General features: G+C 40.8%; 1 long non-coding RNA gene across 1 annotated transcript; it reads right to left on the bottom strand.

Moving 5' to 3' along the window:
- Positions 1-554: 554 nt before the first annotated feature.
- LOC118490157 lies at positions 555-7,822 on the bottom strand. The gene is made up of 3 exons (XR_004888411.1): positions 7,689-7,822; positions 7,142-7,207; positions 555-621 (listed from the first exon to the last, which is right to left on the bottom strand). It is a non-coding gene; the product is annotated as an uncharacterized LOC118490157 (long non-coding RNA).
- Positions 7,823-9,670: the final 1,848 nt, after the last annotated feature.

Here is a 9,670-nt window from a genome sequence, read left to right as displayed (position 1 = left end):
AATGTGAACCTAAACAAAACTTAACATTTCTAGCCGGTCTCCACCGTAAATTACGGTGGTCACCGTAATTTACGGTGAGAGCTGGATGTTTAAGGTTCTACCGTAAGGCAGTAGAAAACTGCCGTAATGAATTGCCCTCCACCGTAAATTACGGTGGTACCGTAATTTACGGTGGCTTCTGCATTTTCCTCTTACTTGCTGTTTTGACCCGTTTGTACCGATTCCTGCACTTTTCGGCCATCTAAGTGCAGCACGGAGTATTCCTTCGCAACAAGTACGACCCATTTCGGATCCCTTGCTTCAACACACACGCTCCCATTACCGGTTTGCGTGATTCTACTATTCTTCCCATTACCCCATACCCGGGTTTATGGACTACGGATGAGGTACTTCCGTTACCCGGTTTGTACCCATCAATTATTTACTCATTCGGGGTTGTCATTATGAAATCCATCATTTTAGACAACCAAACCAACACGATTCTGAATTGTTTAAACTAGCAACCAATAATAAGAAATCTATATCATCATCATTATAGTAGCGTCAACTACGTACCTTAAAGCTTTCCCTTTAAGCGAGCGTCCGTACCGGCTTGACTCCCCGACGCCTCACTCGTATTGCCTAAAAACATACAAGCCAATTATCATTAGAACCATTCGGCTCATAACTAAGCTTGTTACTTTACCAACACCACATTAGTGTCGATTAGTGTCTTTTAGGCATTTTATCAAACATCTTGTGTGCATGTTTTCTTACAATTTGTAACTAAGCTTAACATTCATCATTTAGCCATGATAAACATCAACATAGGCAATTTTGCTAAATCATTACACCAATAATCTCTGAATCTTGTTCATAAAGCTTGAATTACTCTAGGACACATCAAAATCCTAATGTTTCATACCTTTCTACAAAACCCACATATCACCTCTAATGGTGATCATGAATTTTGCAATAATTAAACCAAATTTCAGCAAGGAATCTACTAGAGTTCATCCTTATACACTATTTCAATTAAAACAAACATCATGCATGACCAGATTTGAATCCTATGATTTTATCCAAAATCTAAGGTAGAACCAAGTCATGAAATTTTACATACCTTACGATCCCTTAGTCAAGGTGATCACAAATCTATATTCAGATTTCAATTTGGACTCGATTTGCACCTTCAATTGATGAATTTTGGTGAATTTTAGGGTTTGAGGGAAATCCCCTCTTGTTTCCTGGTTCTGGACGATCAAACACACACTTAGGTGTGTGTTTGGTGTGTTATTTTTACTAGTAATAAATTAAGTTCCAGAATTAACACATTTGGTCCCTCAATTAAACATGGGTTATAAAACAAGGGTTTTTTTTTTGGTCATGTTATGTTAAGACCTCTACTAACTAGGTTATCTTTCCTAGTCTTTTACCTTAACTTACTACTAGTATTTTTTATTAAAGTATAACATTAATATTTTTCGGGGTGTTACAAGTCCACCCCCCTTAAAGAGGGTTTCGTCCCCGAAACCTGTTTATGTATATGACAGAAGTTCTTATACGTACCGAAAAGTGTAGGGTGTAGTCGTTTCATTTCCTCTTCAGACTCCCAAGTGGTGTCCGATCCTTTTCGGTGTTCCCATTTGACCTTTACTTGATAGACCATCTTGTTCCTTAAGCTTTTCACCTTACGGTCTAGAATCGCAATAGGTCTCACCGCATAGTTGAGACTATTATCTATCTCGATGTCGTCATAACGAATATACGCGGTTTCGTCAGCTAGACATTTCCGGAGATGTGATACATGGAACGTACTATGTATCCCACTCAATTCTGGGGGCAATTCGAGACGGTAAGCCACCCTACCGACTCGCTCGATGATTTTGAAGGGCCCGATAAACCTTGGGCTTAACTTCCCCCTTTTTCTAAACCGGATTATTCCTTTCCATGGTGATACCTTCAACATAACCTTATCACCAACTTGGAACTCAATCGGTCTTTTTCGTTTGTCCGCATACGCCTTTTGTCGATTTTGGGCCGCCCTTAGGTGGGCTCGGACTATATCGATCTTTTGGTTCGTGAGTCCGATTACATCTTTATGTTCAAGTTCACGCGGACCAACCTCACCCCAACATACCGGAGTTCGACACTTCCTTCCGTATAGCAATTCATACGGAGCCATGCCGATGCTTGCGTGGTAACTGTTATTATATGAGAATTCAACCAACGGTAGGTGAATATCCCAACTACCCCCGAAGTCAATTATGCACGCCCGTAACATATCTCCCAACGTTTGTATTGTTCTTTCACTTTGACCATCCGTTTGAGGATGGTACGCGGTGCTAAGAAACAATTTGGTTCCCATTTGTTTTTGGAAATCGCGCCAAAAATTTGAAGTGAACCGGGTATCCCTATCGGACACGATGGATATCGGCACTCCGTGGCGTGCTATTATCTCATTAGTGTACACTTCTGACATCTTCTCGGACGTATAAGTTTCTCGGATAGGGATGAAATGGGCACTTTTGGTTAGTCTATCCACAACTACCCAAATGGCATCGAAACCACGGCTAGTTCTGGGCAGCTTGGTTAGCAGGTCCATTGTAATTTGTTCCCACTTCCAAACCGGAATATCTAATGGTTGCAACTTGCCGTAGGGTTTTTGATGCTCCGCTTTGACTTGTAAGCAAGTCAAACATTTCTCCACGTATTTAGCCACATCCCTTTTTATCCCCGGCCACCAATAGTTTTGCTTCAAGTCCCTATACATCTTAGTTGCCCCGGGATGGATCGAATAGCGAGACTTATGTGCCTCGTCAAGCAAAAGACTCTTAACACCACATGTGTTTGGGACCCAAATCCGATCATTTCGGCATTTCATCCCATTACTTCCTTCCGTAAGGTCTTTTATCATCCCTTTTATGCGTTCTTTCTTCCAATTTTCTTCCCTTAACGCTTCGGTTTGGGCTTCTCGAATTCGGTCGAGCAGGCCTGAAGTTACTACTAACTGCATAGATCGTATTCGTATTGGAACGCATTCGTCCTTTCGGCTAAGGGCATCCGCCACCACATTAGCCTTTCCGGGGTGGTAGTGGATCTCGCAGTCGTAGTCCTTCACCACTTCTAACCAGCGTCTCTGCCTCATATTTAACTCTTTTTGATCGAAAAAGTACTTCAAACTTTTATGGTCAGTGAAAATAGTACTTTTCACACCATACAAGTAATGCCTCCAGATTTTCAAGGCAAAGACCACGGCTGCCAACTCGAGATCATGAGTTGGGTACTTTGTTTCATGCGGCTTAAGTTGCCTAGAGGCGTAGGCGATCACCCTTCCCCTTTGCATTAGTACGCACCCAAGGCCTAGGTGCGATGCATCCGAGTAAACTACCATATCCTCCGTACCATCCGGTAAAGTCAACACCGGTGCACAGGTTAATTTTTCCTTTAATGTCTGAAATGCCTTTTCTTGGTCGCTTCCCCAGACGAACTTCTCATTCTTGCGGGTCAATTTGGTCAACGGCGTTGCGATCTTGGAGAAATCCTGAATGAATCTCCGATAGTAACCTGCCAACCCCAAGAAACTCCTAATTTCGGATGGATTCTTTGGAGGGTTCCATTTCGACACCGCTTCCACCTTCGACGGATCCACCAATATTCCTTTGGCACTTATGACGTGCCCTAGGAATTGCACCTCTCGTAACCAGAAGGCGCATTTTGAGAATTTAGCATACAATCTTTCCCGCCTTAATACTTCCAATACTTCCCGTAAATGGTCAGCGTGCTCCGCCTCGTTTCTTGAATAAACGAGGATGTCGTCTATGAAAACAATCACCGATCTATCGAGCATCGGCTTGCATACCCGGTTCATGAGATCCATGAAGGCCGCGGGCGCATTCGTTAATCCGAACGACATTACGAGAAACTCGAAGTGTCCGTATCGTGTCCGGAATGCCGTTTTTGGTACATCACTCTCCTTCACCCTCAATTGGTGGTAACCCGATCTCAAATCGATTTTTGAAAACCAGCTAGCGCCTTGTAATTGATCGAATAAATCGTCAATTCTCGGGAGTGGGTATCGATTCTTTACCGTGAGTTTGTTTAACTCCCGGTAATCAATACACATCCGCATGCTCCCGTCTTTCTTCTTTACAAATAGCACGGGAGCTCCCCAAGGAGACACGCTAGGCCGGATGAATCCCTTCTCTAGTAAATCTTGCAACTGAGACATTAACTCTTGCAGTTCTGAAGGTGCCAACCTATACGGTGCCTTAGCAACCGGTTTAGCACCCGGGGTTAGTTCAATCCCGAACTCTATTTCTCACTCTGGTGGTATTCCCGGGAGATCCTCGGGAAAGACATCTTTAAAATCACGCACCACAGGTACGTCTTCAATTTTGGGCATTTCTTTTTCGACGTCCCGCACATAAGTTAGATATGCCTTACACCCGTGTAGTATACACTTGCGGGCTTCTACTATTGAGCATATCACGGGATTACAAGCCTTCTCCCCATAAATGATGACACGCCTTCCGCTCGGAGACGTTAGGTGTATCTCCTTACGTAAGCATATCACCTTAGCATGGTAGCGGGATAGCCAATCCATTCCGACGACCACTTGAAATTCACCCATGGACATGGGTATTAAATCAATGGAGTATTCCTCATCATCGATATTCAATTTGCATTCCCGACATACATCACAACCAAGAAAACATTTGTTATTACCTACTTCTACTTCCATTGGCATAGGTAATTTTGTTAATGTAAACATGGGGTTTTGAATAAATCTATGTGAAACAAAAGACTTATTCGCACCTGTATCAAATAAAACACGTGCGGGGATCGAATTTATAGTAAATATACCTGTAACCACGTCGGGTTCCATTTTTGCTTCCGCAGCAGTGATTTGGAACGACCTTGCCTTAGCCTTTGGGGTCTCATCCCTAGAGTCGGCACTCTCCTTCTTTCCCACCAATTCCGGACATTCTGACTTTTTATGACCCGGTTGGTAACATTTATAGCACACCGTTACTTTGTCGGGGCAATTTGCAACCCCATGCCCTATCTTGCCACATGCCACGCAAGGTTTGTTCTTGAAATAGCATTCACCTTTATGAGTGCGTCCACATGTTTTGCAACTCGGAGATCCTCCTTTTGCACTTCCTTTCTTCGAAGATTCAGCTACCTTCGGCTTCTTTGTGGGACTCGGGTTTTCATCCAAGGCCCTCCTTTCACCTCTTTCAACTTGCCTTTTCAGTTCAATCTCGCGCTCCCGCGCCGCATTGATTATATCGGTAAGGCTTTCATAATGTGAGGGAGTCATGAACTCCCTATATTCAGCCCTAAGCATGGTGTGATAATAATAAATTTTCTGTTCTTCAGTTTTGACCAAGTCATCACAAAACTTGAGCTTATCCATGAACATTCCCGTAATCTTATCAACGGTTTCACCCTTTTGCCTCAATTGCATGGATTCTTCCTTTATCTTATTTATCACCGCCTTGGGGCTGTGATGTTTGAGGAATGGTACTTTGAAAGCTTCCCAAGTCATCGCCCTTATTGTTTCAACACCCCTTTCGTTTCTGAGGTTGTCCCACCAATCCTTGGCTTGGCCTCTAAGTTGGCCAGTTCCATACGCCACGAAGTCACTTTCATCACAATGCGTTCGTTCGAAAACACCTTCAATATCGCTTATCCACCTTTGACAAGCAATTGGATCTACCTCTCCATTGAAAACCGGGGGCTTGCACGCCATAAACTTGTTGTAAGAACAACCCTTCTTTTCCTTAGCCTTGCCCCTATCACTGGTAAGATCTTCTCTTAGTTCACCAATTCTTTCTTCCATAGTCGAAAGTAAGGTGTTTTGCATTCTTTCCACAAATCTTGGTAGACTGACTTCGATGGCCCTACCAACTTCCTCGGCAATCTTCTCTTTCAACTCGTCGGTAGTGAGGGATAGAACATTGTTACTAGCACCTCCCGACATCTTCTTACTGAAATGTTAAAATGATCCGTTAAATAATCTTGTTCAATCGCTCTCATGCTCTTACATGAGACTTCGTACTTATTTTCCGGCCAAGTATATAACTTTGCCTTATCATCTATACTAAGTGTACTCCCCGGGTTCGAGTATATCACTATACTCCTCCCATACACAATAAATCGTTACCCTTTTTAATCTTTTTAAATTTAATTTACTTTAAGTAAATTCTTACCGGATGTTGATCAAGCCTTGAACCGAACACAATTCTCTTTAACCTTAGCTCTGAATACCAACATGTAACACTCTACTTAAAATACGTCATATTTTAACCAACTAGATAAGAAAGACCATAGTCATTTAAAACGTTTAGTACATAAGTATTTGAAAACTACCACTAAACTTTAAGGACACATAAGTAATTCTTTCATTACAAAAGTTTTCACAAAATGAACTCCTAAAACAAAAGTGAAGATCATCTTCTTGAAAGTGTTCGGTTCATAAGTCTTGAGTTGATCACCATCCGCTTGATTGACTTACTTGAAATCTGGAAATTTAACAAAATACCAAGGTTAGAATCCCTCAATTTTCACATAATTAAATGTGCGTTTAAATCGGATTCAAAATGTGAACCTAAACAAAACTTAACATTTCTAGCCGGTCTCCACCGTAAATTACGGTGGTCACCGTAATTTACGGTGAGAGCTGGATGTTTAAGGTTCTACCGTAAGGCAGTAGAAAACTGCCGTAATGAATTGCCCTCCACCGTAAATTACGGTGGTACCGTAATTTACGGTGGCTTCTGCATTTTCCTCTTACTTGCTGTTTTGACCCGTTTGTACCGATTCCTGCACTTTTCGGCCATCTAAGTGCAGCACGGAGTATTCCTTCGCAACAAGTACGACCCATTTCGGATCCCTTGCTTCAACACACACGCTCCCATTACCGGTTTGCGTGATTCTACTATTCTTCCCATTACCCCATACCCGGGTTTATGGACTACGGATGAGGTACTTCCGTTACCCGGTTTGTACCCATCAATTATTTACTCATTCGGGGTTGCCATTATGAAATCCATCATTTTAGACAACCAAACCAACACGATTCTAAATTGTTTAAACTAGCAACCAATAATAAGAAATCTATATCATCATCATTATAGTAGCGTCAACTACGTACCTTAAAGCTTTCCCTTTAAGCGAGCGTCCGTACCGGCTTGACTCCCCGACGCCTCACTCGTATTGCCTAAAAACATACAAGCCAATTATCATTAGAACCATTCGGCTCATAACTAAGCTTGTTACTTTACCAACACCACATTAGTGTCGATTAGTGTCTTTTAGGCATTTTATCAAACATCTTGTGTGCATGTTTTCTTACAATTTGTAACTAAGCTTAACATTCATCATTTAGCCATGATAAACATCAACATAGGCAATTTTGCTAAATCATTACACCAATAATCTCTGAATCTTGTTCATAAAGCTTGAATTACTCTAGGACACATCAAAATCCTAATGTTTCATACCTTTCTACAAAACCCACATATCACCTCTAATGGTGATCATGAATTTTGCAATAATTAAACCAAATTTCAGCAAGGAATCTACTAGAGTTCATCCTTATACACTATTTCAATTAAAACAAACATCATGCATGACCAGATTTGAATCCTATGATTTTATCCAAAATCTAAGGTAGAACCAAGTCATGAAATTTTACATACCTTACGATCCCTTAGTCAAGGTGATCACAAATCTATATTCAGATTTCAATTTGGACTCGATTTGCACCTTCAATTGATGAATTTTGGTGAATTTTAGGGTTTGAGGGAAATCCCCTCTTGTTTCCTGGTTCTGGACGATCAAACACACACTTAGGTGTGTGTTTGGTGTGTTATTTTTACTAGTAATAAATTAAGTTCCAGAATTAACACATTTGGTCCCTCAATTAAACATGGGTTATAAAACAAGGGTTTTTTTTTGGTCATGTTATGTTAAGACCTCTACTAACTAGGTTATCTTTCCTAGTCTTTTACCTTAACTTACTACTAGTATTTTTTATTAAAGTATAACATTAATATTTTTCGGGGTGTTACAAATATGCCCCTGCAGCACATGTTAACACTGCTCATTATGCTGCAACCCCTGTGCCGGTACATTATGTTCAAACCACTGTTCCACAAATTCAGTATGTTCAAGCCCCTGTCCCTCAGGCACAAGTGCAACCTGCTGCACCTCAAACAACTGCTCCAACTATGACACAACCAGATCAGCAAAGCTTTTTCACACAAGGCTTTGTTGATTGGAGCAGCATGCCTGAAGAGCTTAGTGATGAAAATTTTGCTTTATATGCTTCTAATTATGCTTGTAATGATGAATTTTGTTTGATGGCATTAGAGTCAATACCAGAAGGGGATGAAGCTGAAGGTGAACAGCTAAGTGCTGAAACAGTTGATGAAGTTGCTGAAGCAGTGGTTACTGCAGTTGCTGGTGAACTACTGCTGGAAGAAAATTCAGAAACCCTGATTGAACCACTAACCGACCCTTGGTCCAAAGAAGACAAAGAGGAAGAAGAGCCGAAGAAAGCTGGTGATAACGAAGAGAGAGCTGATGAAGAAGATAATCATCAATGTGATTGTGCCATGATGGCTGCTGCTAAGGTATCACCTCAAGTTCTTGAAAAACTGTGTTCAGACAACTGTATTATTGCATTTGCTAACATTAAAGAGGTGAATGAAAACCTTAGAGATAAAATCTTGTCTGATGAGGTCAAATTTGAAAAGTCATTGAAAGAACTTAAAAACAAATTGGCTGAAAAAGATAAAGAGATCAGCAGTTTGAAAGAAGAACAAAGCATAACCAAAACTCAACTCCAAACTATGGTAGAAAAATACCAAGTTTGTAAAAAGAAGTTAGAGTCTACCCAGATCACCTGTGAAAGGTGGGTGGAGTCTTGCAAAGAGTATGAGGTTATGCTTGAGAAACAGCTTAAAAGCAATGTCAAGTTTGGTCTAGGTCATAGAAAATATGATGACATTGCAAGCACTGCTGCAATGCAAGCTGTTTCTTCTGAAATCATACCTACCAATAAAAATGGCCAAGAGGTTAAAATAACCGACAAACTTGGTAACAAAATTACTCTGGAAAGATCTGTGGGATCCTCAACTTTTGAGGAAATTGAGAAATACCAATTTAAACCCACATGGTCTGATGAGTGTGATATTCTTGAAAATTTCAAACCAATGGATTTCACAACCACTGATGGTGTAAAAGCTCCAAAAGCAAGAGTCATTCCTATCAAAGATATCCCAACAGAGGTTCAAAACTTTGTTGCAAAGGAATCCGAGAAAAGGAAGAAAAGAGAAAAGATCAAAACCTTGTTTTGTGAATTCTGTGAAAAGAAGAATCATCTAACAATAGATTGTTTTCATCTAAAAGCATATGATATAAACAAAACAATCAGCATTTCACCTGCTGCCAGCTGCACCATCTGTGGTAAAAATAACCACAAAACTAAGGAATGTGTGTATCTCAAAAACTTTGATGAAAAGAAGAAAGAGTACACTGCAAAAACATCCTTAAGTTCATCAGCATCATCTGTTAAGTTCACCAAGAAACAACCACTGTTCATCCCTGTCCAAACTGCTGTCACAAAACAGCTGAATCAAACATTTGTTCAAAGGGATGTACAGGTGATAGATGCACC

Source organism: Helianthus annuus, chromosome 3, assembly GCF_002127325.2.
Source record: "Helianthus annuus cultivar XRQ/B chromosome 3, HanXRQr2.0-SUNRISE, whole genome shotgun sequence".
Classification (NCBI taxonomy): Eukaryota; Viridiplantae; Streptophyta; class Magnoliopsida; order Asterales; family Asteraceae; genus Helianthus; species Helianthus annuus.
This window is presented reverse-complemented; position numbering and strand designations above follow the sequence as displayed.